We start from the raw sequence: 10,375 nt of genomic DNA on the forward strand, positions 1-10,375 counted from the left end.
TTATCAACATCATAGTCAAACTCACAATCATTCAACTCCGCCATTAACCCCTCATGGGTTTACTAACCAAGCTACCTTCAATTTTAACCCAAAATTGGAGTTTCCCAAGTTCAACGGCACTGATCCAAAAGGGTGGGTAATTAAGGCTGAACAATACTTTGAGTTTATCAGTATTGAGGAAAGTAGGAAGGTGAAGATGGCTGGTATGCACTTTGAGGGCAAGGCAAATGTGTGGTATAGATTTTACCAGGCTAACAGGGGGGTAGTTAATTGGAAGATTTTTGTAACTGATGTGATAACTAGATTTGAAAACCCAAAAAATAGGGATGTTCAAGACCTGTTCAATAAACTGAGACAAACCACCTTAGTGGCTGAGTATGAAGACAGCTTTGAAGAGCTGAGAGCTCTAGTAGCCGCAAAACAGAAGGGGTTTACTGAAGATTATTTTGTATCTAGTTTTATCAGTGGCTTAAAAGACTCTATTAAGGGCACAATGAGGATGTTTAGACCTCAAACTCTTCTAGATGCTGTATATTTGGCTAAACAAGAAGAGGCAAGGGGACTCAAGGTGGTATCTCATTCTCCTGTTAAGGCTAATGTGAACAAGGCTTCCAGCTGGGATTCTTCATTTTCTAAAATCTATGAGCCTAAAACTGCACTGAAGAATACTATGAATACTCAAAACAAAACTAAATCCACTCTGAGTAGTAAAGAAATTTTGGAGAGAAGAGAGAAGGGTTTATGCTTCCACTGTGATGAGCAATATCATCCAGGGAAGCAATGCAAGTCTAAATTGTACATGTTGTTGGGAGAAGAAGCAGTTATGATAGATGCAGAGCAAAAAAACATGGTGGATGAAATGGAGACATTACTACACACATCTGAAGAAACACAACTACCTGGGGAAATTTCCATTAATGCCATTGCTGGAAATAACTCAGCCAACACAATAAGGTTACAAGGGAAATTCAAAGGAAAAAAACTGAATATCCTTGTTGATAGTGGTTCCACTCACAGTTTTATGGATGGAGGACTTATTAAGCAATTGGGATTAGTAGCAGAGGTGGAATTGCCACTAATGGTCACAGTGGCTGATGGCTCTAGAATATTGGTAGATTCCATTTGTAAGGGAGTTCACTATGAAATACAAGGCCAGAAATTCACTACAGACATGAGGCCCTTCAACTTGGGAGGGTCAGATGTAATTTTAGGTGTTGATTGGCTCAAAGCACATAGCCCAGTCACATTTGATTTCAACAAATGCAACACCACATTACTCAAAGATGGTCTACCAGTAAAACTGCAAGGTGTCACATCTCATGGGAGCTTACAATTTATTTCTGGAAAAGGACTCAGCAAATTGATGAAGTCAAACAGGGCATCACACAAGGATGCATATGCATGGTCACAGCTACTAAAATGGATATTGTTACAGATAAGATCAGTGACCAACCACTACCCCTGAAAAACCTGCTGCAGAACTATCACTTTGTGTTTGAAGAACCTAAAGGGTTGCCCCCTATGAGACAGCAAGATCATAAAATTCCTCTATATCCAGATAGTAAACCTGTTAACCAGAGATGTTACAGAGTGCCATATATTCAGAAATCTGAAATAGAGAAACAGATAAAGGAAATGCTCAATTCTGGAGTAATTCAAGAAAACACAAGCCCTTTTGCTTTACCCATAATCCTGGTAAAAAAAAGATGGAACATGGAGGATGTGTGTGGATTATCGAAAGCTAAATGACATCACTGTTAAGAATAAATACCCTATTCCACTCATTGATGAACTGCTAAATGAACTTAATGGAGCATGTTGGATCACTAAATTGGATCTGAGGTCTGGTTATCACCAGATTAGGGTTGCAGATGAGGATGTCTATAAAACAGCCTTCAGAACTCGCCAAGGCCTCTATGAGTTCAAAGTCATGCCTTTTGGGCTTACTAATGCCCGGCCTCCTTCCAGTCTTTGATGAATGCAGTGTTTAAAGATCGACTAAGGAAGTCAGTACTCGTGTTCTTTGATGGCATACTAGTTTACAGCCTGACTTTTTAGGCTCATTTGAAACATTTGGAGGAGGTTTTGCAAAAATTGGTGGAGCATCAACTTTTTTCCAAGCTGAGTAAATGCGTGTTTGGACAGAGACAATTGGAATACTTGGGCCATATCATTTCTGATCAGGGAGTTTCTACTGATCCTGACAAAGTTATTGCTATGCAAGAATGACCCATACCCAAGTCACTTAAACAACTGAGGGGATTCCTTGGGTTAACGGGCTACTACAGGAGATTTATTAAAGGGTATGGTGAGATAAGCAGGCCCCTTACACTATTATTGAAGAAAGGAATGTTTGGCTGGAATGATGCAGCAACTGTTGCATTCAACAAACTGAAATCTGCAATGACTAGTGCTCCCGTATTGGCACTACCTGACTATAATCTCCCTTTTGTAGTCGAGACAGATGCAAGTGGCATGGGAGTGGGTGTTGTCCTTATGCAGCAAGGGAGACCTCTAGCATTCTTAAGTAAAAGTCTTACTCCAAAGCAGCAAGGTATGTCCACTTATGAGAAGGAGCTTCTTGCGTTGGTCATGGCCACTCAAAAATGGCATACCTATTTACAAGGCCACCACTTTGTGATCAGAACTGACCACCAGTCCCTCAAATATCTACTGGAGCAAAGACTTTCAACTTTACTATAGCAAAAGTGGTTGGCAAGATTGATGGGGCTAGATTACGAGATTGAGTATAAAAAGGGCAAGGAAAATTTAGTGGCTGATGCATTGTCAAGGCTACCTGAAAGCAAGCTACAGGGCAGTTTGCAAGAACTCACAACTGTGCAACCAGAATGGATTACAGACTTAACTCAGAGTTATGACCAAGATTCTGATGCCCAGAATATCATTGCTGGCCTAGCCGTAAAAGACGATAAATATGCAGGTTACAGTTTTTATAAAGGTATAATCAAGTTCCAAGGAAGGGTGTATGTGGGTACACAAGGTGATGCCAAAATTAAAATCATGTGGGAATTACATGACAGCCCACATGGTGGCCACTCAGGTCAGGAAGCCACTTAGAAAAAGGTATCGCAATTCTTCTACTGGCCTCATATGAGGAAGGAGATTGTAGAGTATGTCAGTATGTGTGATCTTTGTCAGCGAGTTAAAGGAGGAAATCAATTGCCAGAAAGGTTATTACAGCCATTGCCAATCCCTACACAAATCTGGGAGGACATTTCTCTTGATTTCATTGAAGGGTTACCTAGGTCGGGTGATAAAGATTGCATCATGGTGGTGGTGGATAGGCTCACAAAGGTAGGACATTTTATACCACTCTCCCACCCTTTTTCTGCTACTAGTGTTTCTCAAGCCTTCTTGGATCAAGTCTACAAGTTACATGGTATGCCAAGAACAATGATATCTGATAGAGACAAACTGTTTACAAGCCACTTCTGGAAAGAATTGTTCAAATCTGTTGGAACTAAACTCAACATGAGCACATCCTACCACCCTCAAACAGATGGCCAAACAGAAAGGTTAAACAAGTGCTTAGAACAATATTTGAGAGCTATGGTGGGACACAGACCAAAATCTTGGGTGAAATGGTTACCTCTTGCTGAATGGTGGTATAACTCCACCTACCATAGTGCTATTAAAATGAGCCCTCATGAGGCCCTCTATGGTACTAAGCCAAGACAGATGTGTATGGCTTCCACTCATAGATCCTCTAATGACTCTGTTAAGGACTTCCAAGTCAAGTGAGAAGCCATGAATCAACTACTATGTGATTCCATCATTACTGCTCAACACAAATACAAGCACTATGCTGACACCAAAAGACAAGAGATTTCTTTACAGGTGGGAGATATGGTGTTCCTTAAGTTGCAGCCTTACAGGCAGCTGTCTGTTGCTATAAGAAGATACTTAAAACTCTCCCACAAGTACTTTGGTCAGTATAAAGTTCTGGAGAAGGTGGGCAAGGTGGCTTATAGGCTGGAATTACCTCAGGGAAGTGTTGTCCACCCAGTATTCCATGTGAGCTTACTAAAGAAAAAGGTGGGAACGAAGTACTCTGTTACAACTGAGTTGCCGAGGTTGGGCACAGAAGGTCAATTTCTGGTATCACTACAAGAAAAAAGTCCATAGACATCGCTTTTTGGCCGATGTCTATGCTGTTTCCCAACCGATGTTGATGTCGATGATGTCTATTCTAGACATCGGTGAATACCCGATGTCTATACTCGATTAGACATCGATTTTAGTTAAAAAACAGATGTCTATGTGTTGATTATTTACATAAAATGCTATAAGTAAATTATTTAATAACTAAATTACACCTATTTAAAACATATTAAACATATATTGAGCTATGTTTTTTGTCACAAAAATATCGATTTTAGTGAAAAATACTGATGTCTATGTGATGATTTTTTTACAAAAAATGCTATAACAAAATTATTTAATAACTATATTACACCTATTAAAACATATTAAACATATATTGAGCTATGTTTTTTGTCACAAAAACATCGATAATTTTGACAGAGGTGATGTAAAATGACATATTAAACATCTCTTTCTTTAATGAAAGGTGATGTCTAATTTAGCGTATAGACATCAGTGTTTTCTAGAATGAAGTGATGTCTATGTATCATTTAGACTTGAACATGTTAGTCTTTAACATCAGTTGTTTGTCTGAAACTGATGTACATTGTATTTTTTTGACATCAGTTTTGTTTGGTTAAAAGTGATGTTTATAATGTTACTTGACATCAGTTTAATCTTAAACAAAGTGATTTCTATATTTCATTTAAACTTGAACTTGGATTTCTTTGACATCAGTTTTTTACCTTAAAGTGATGTACATTATCTTTTTTGACATCAGCTTTTCTTAATTGAAAGTGATGTGTAAGAAGTTTATAGACCAAATTGTGTAAAGTTTTACATCACTAATTGTGTAATTGTTGTCTGAGAACGTCAACCAAAATAGTAAAACATATGATCTGAAATCTAAACTATTGCATTCTCCAGAAACCAACTAAAGACATTCAGTCTAATGAAAATTGTTGAGTATGACAACGCAACTGATACAAGCAACTATGTACAGCCAATTCCTTTTAGCAATAATAACTACTATAAGCAGTTTAGAATAAGGAAATTTTAAATTACCCCTATGGAATCACTCATTGATTTCATTGAACATGTAGAAGCAGAACATGCAGAAGCAGAACAGGGTCGCACTGCAACTTTTTCAAGGAGTAGAGGATCTAGGAGGTGGTTGTGGGCTTTTGGATGATGAACGACATACATTGAGCTTGCCTAATGTTATCAAAAGCCAGGCACCGGATGTAAGCACTAGGATATGCCTTCTTGCATTCCGCGATTTCATGGAGGACTTGAGATGCGTCCGTGCAACCAAACATGGGAAGCTTCCACATTGTCCAGTACCTCCTATCGTAGTAGTTAGGAATTCTGCTATTCTCGCGATAAATATACCCCAGCTGTAGACAAAAATGTTCGGAACAAGAGATCAGTATTTCAACCCCTGCTTAACAAAAAACTTCAGACCATAGAGTATTGCTTCAAGCCATTGATTTATATAATGATTTTGTGCATGCAAGAGAGAAAAGAAACAGAAAGTTCATCTCCAGAGATGGCAATTTCAAGATTGAACAAAATTATTCATCAGTGCCACAGTTTGGAATGCATTTATAGAAAATTTGATAACATCGGACACACATTGAATATTTTCTATATAAAAAATATGCAGTTTCTAACATTGGAGTCCAATTTCTATCACTATCAACTATCAAGAAATAATACACCTGCTAAACTGAAAGTTTACAACATAATTTAAATTATGATAAAGAGTAGATGCAAATAGCAAATTTTTTTAAGAATTAATGGTTGTATTCCAGATGTTACCTTTGCCAAACAAAGGGAGCTCACAATACAATTCAATTACCAGAAGTCACACTTTCTGCAACAACTAATTGTCATATCTCTTTAACACTTAAAATTGATGCAATTGTAGATAAAAGCAATTAAGAACTATCTAGCTGAACAAAAATTGTAGAACATTTCCAGTAGGATATGTATTAGTCATACTAATAAAGAAATCATGAAGTATCTATCTTACTGCATCAAATTCAAGGCATGGAATCCATCCTTTTTTCATCATGTAATCAATTTTCCTAGCGATTGAATCATCGGTGAGAGGTGGAAGGTAGGAGAGAGTCTCAAACTTCTTGTTATCAATCGGATTCCAAGTCTGTTTACACACAAACGAGAGCCAACTATAAGCAGTACAAAAGGTGGTAATATAAGCAGCTTAAAAAAAAATAAAAACAAAAATACAAGTTCCGATCAAAGTAACTTCATACAGTGTGTTTTAGATCCATTCGAATCAGCTTTGGCGGGCTAGGTTTTAAGCCAACATAGGTGGATCCAGCCACCGGAGCCGAAAAGCTTGCAGCAGACATAATTGATTTATTACCAAACTGATCTAGAGCACAACTGGAAACACAAAACTAGAGACTAGCACAAGATAAATAGATTAATAGATTTTTCAGATTATGTAGAGTGTGAAGATGCGACTGAATAATCATTTTTGGGTTTTGATATCATCAATCCATAATTTTCTCAGATTGGAAGAGCTGGGCTCGTCAAATGGATTTTGTGTTCCATGCTCAAAGTAGCTAAGATAAATTCACTTAACTTCCGGTAAGTAGCAAGTGCTACGTTACGCTAGTGAGCAGAAATCAAGGGCACCAGGAAACTATTTGGAAAAAAAGAAAAAAATATTGTTCTAAGGAAAAGTAAGAAAAATTCCAATGCTAACTAAAAATATTACTGCAAAACATAGACAAGATTACACACACCTGGACAAAGCATACAGGGCCGGGATGGACATAGCATCTGCTCTGAGCAACTTTAGTCCAAAGTCAACATGAGGCTGAAGGATTGGAAATCCAAGACAGTGCGAGAGAGATACGATAAGAAGCTTGTTTAAACATTTGTGAGGTCATTTACAATGACAAAGAAGAAGTGACATTAATATGTAGCATCTTTTCACTACATTCTTGTTTGATAAATTATGTATTTGGGAAAGTGCATCGTCAGATTCCTTCCAGAATGAGAGAATAACAGACACTAATGCAAGAACTTGCTATGAAGAAAAAGTTAAATACTAGTAGAAAGATTCTAAAAAGGATTATACCCGTAGATAGCGTAAAAAGACTTTTTCATGTTGACATATAATTAAGCATAACGGTAAAATAAATATATTGTACAATACACCTCACCTTCTCCATAAGAGACACTAATATTTTTGTAAAACAAGGGAATGATGGAACCAGTGGCTTCAGGGTGATACGTGGAGAAGCAAATACCTGCAAGTCAACCACTTGAAACACTCTCAGGAATTAGAATTCATAATAATATGGGGAAGAAATGTGTGTGTGTGTATAAGAGAGAGAGAGAGAGATCATGTAAGTCAAAACAATACCATTTAATATGTGTGTGTGGGTGTACTCTTGTGCTCTTCCCAGCTGGTAGTGGGATCTAAAAGAAATGAATTAAGACTACCTGAACAGTGGCTTTCAATCCAAATGCCTTGGCTGCTACAAGGATGTTAGGGTTCCCTGCCCACTTCAGTGTTGGTTCCATAATCAATTCCTTCTCCTCAGTGCTAAAAACTTTCATCCCAGGCATGGAATGGCTTTAATTAAAGTGCATGATAGAAACTTAAATATATTATGTATCAAGGAGTTAAAGGGTGGAAAAGATGAAAGTCATTATGTATGCAGTACTGGGTGAACTGCTCATAGACAGACAGGAAGCAGTAACTAGGCCGCTCTCATAAGAGTTTTTAGAATCGTAAAAAGTTATTTCAATGAATGCATGAGTATTTGGTAGATCGTAATTAGTAATTAGCACATAAAACTTACGTAATTAGTATTTTTCAAGAAACTCATGAAAACGATATTCTGAGTTTCTTTTTTATCGTCTTCAAACTGCTGTGCTACTGAAGCATTTCTCTTGAGACATTTAGTGGTAAGGTATCAGAATCAACAAGTCCCTAACTAGAAATAATCATATCAGCAAATCAATCAGTGGTCACATATTTCATATTGTGACTCGAACAGGTTACACTATTTCATGTACTCGGTCTTTCTTTAACAAAAGAAAACATACCTAAAGAGAACCCGTTCTTCGATGATTCTGTGAGTACAGCGTCAATAATCTGTTTGAGACGTATCAGCTTAGACCCTCGCATGACAGCATTGCAAGTTATCAGTACCTTTGGTTTACAATCACTTATTCTTTGGGCAACAGATTCAGCAGAGATTCCAGCAAAAACAACCTAGAAAAAATCAAACTTGCAGTACTTCGATAAATGCTTGTTCAAAGACATCACAGATTGTAAGCACCGGAAGTCTAGTAACAAAGGACAAGGGTCTTTTTATCATACCGAGTGAACTGCACCGATTCAAGATACTAAAATAGTTAAGATACTAAAATGCCAGAACTAAATGCATAACATAAAGATAAAAAGCTAAATTTTCATGAAAATAGAATCTTAGCTTACACAGGCAAAGAACATGCAAAGAAAAGACAAATGAAACAATCAGGAACTTACCAAATGCCTTCTATAACTTTACCCAAAAAAGTCATTGACAACTGCCTTGCCATTCCTTGACTCAAGTCATAGACGTTCAAGCATACCTTGTGACCTTCCTGAAACCAATAAGCAACTATAATTAAATGCTGAACATGTACAAATTAGTGACAACAATTTGTTAATAAAAACATACAGGGAAATTCATACAATTAGATATCCAACACAGTTCCCCTTGACATAATTAGCTATATACCACTGATATAAAAAAATACTAGTAAACTATTAGTTATTTTTAAAAAAAGCATATATACTGGAATTAGCTACCAACATGCTCATTATCACAAGAAAGAATTCAATACCATGTAATCAGTAGACATGAAAGGATCGTTAACTTTACACAATTTACAAAAATTAAAAAAAACAAACAAAAATACAAATGAACAACCAAAAACACCCAAATTACCTAAAGTTTTAAATCTTTTTCTCAGATTAGGTCCTGTATACAACAAGAAGAAAAGTATAAGCAATAAGTTTAGACACTAAATTAATAAAAAAAAATAAGGGTTTCTAATTAGAAAAAACCCCAATTTACAAAATTAGGGTTTTGAATTCTAAAATCCTCAACTTTTAAAACTGGTGTTCGCAGAGAAGACCAGTTCGATTCAAGTAGATACAACATTTACCGAAGTAGATAGGTTAACTGAAAGAGGCTTAACGGAGAGATTGAGAGCGGAGAGAGGTTCAGAGAGAGAGAGAGAGAGAGAGAGAGAGAGATTGTGATGGTGAGATGATGGTCGGAGTTCAGAGAGATTGTGAGGGGAGAGAGGTTCGATCGAGAGAGAGAGAGAGTTTCAAGAGAGAGAGAGGTTTGATTTTGTTGTGTCTGAAGATTGATTTGGGGGGAACCAAAATTTGGTTAAGGGGGGAGAATTTTGGGATTGGGGGAATGTAGAACTAAAAACTGAATGAAAATTTCACTAACGGGGGAAAGAAAAGGTGGGCGCAAATTTTTATTTTTTTGGTGAATTTTAGACATCGGTTTAATTATAACCGATGTCTACAAAGAACAAAGACATCACAAAAACATGGGGTGATGTCAATACTTTTTTTAACATCAGTGGCAAAGTTAACCGATGTCTAATGTGTGATGTCTATTGACATTATTCTTGTAATATATATCCAACACATGTCTTATATAGGAAGTGTTGGATTTTAATCGCAGCGGAGGCATGGCAAAACACTTTTATACATATAAAATCCAAATAAAAGCATATAAATCGTGGTAAAAACATAGGGATCGATTACTAACCTTTAATATGCGATCCAAAAGCAACGATCAGAGATCCTTAGCAGCTGCTCCTCAAACATGAAGCACTCCACCGGTATCCACCAAGAAAACGACGTTAAGGAGGAGGAGGAGGTGGAGAGAATTAGGTTTTATAAAATTTCGGGGTTGGAATAAAAATAGGGTTTATAATAGTATATTTATAGGCAAAATTTTCAGCTGAAATTTTCCCATAAATATTATTATTATTATCCCATTTATTATTCTCATTAATAATTAAAACACCTTTTAATTATTAATCCTTTTTCTAAACACTTTAGAAAAAATTCTCTCTCTTAATTTAATTTCCAAAAATTAAATTCATAATTAATAATATTAAGAACTTTTCTTAATTAATTTATAATCAATTAAATCTCATTTAATCAATTATTAAATTTGCCAATTAATTATTTATTTCATAAATAAAT

The 10,375-nt window shown here is 36.4% G+C and overlaps 1 pseudogene; it reads right to left on the minus strand.

Annotated features, from left to right (window-relative positions):
* Positions 1–5,267: 5,267 nt before the first annotated feature.
* Positions 5,268–6,482, minus strand: LOC141661645 (ribulose bisphosphate carboxylase small subunit, chloroplastic-like; annotated as a pseudogene).
* Positions 6,483–10,375: the final 3,893 nt, after the last annotated feature.

Source organism: Apium graveolens, chromosome 5, assembly GCF_009905375.1.
Source record: "Apium graveolens cultivar Ventura chromosome 5, ASM990537v1, whole genome shotgun sequence".
NCBI lineage: Eukaryota > Viridiplantae > Streptophyta > Magnoliopsida > Apiales > Apiaceae > Apium > Apium graveolens.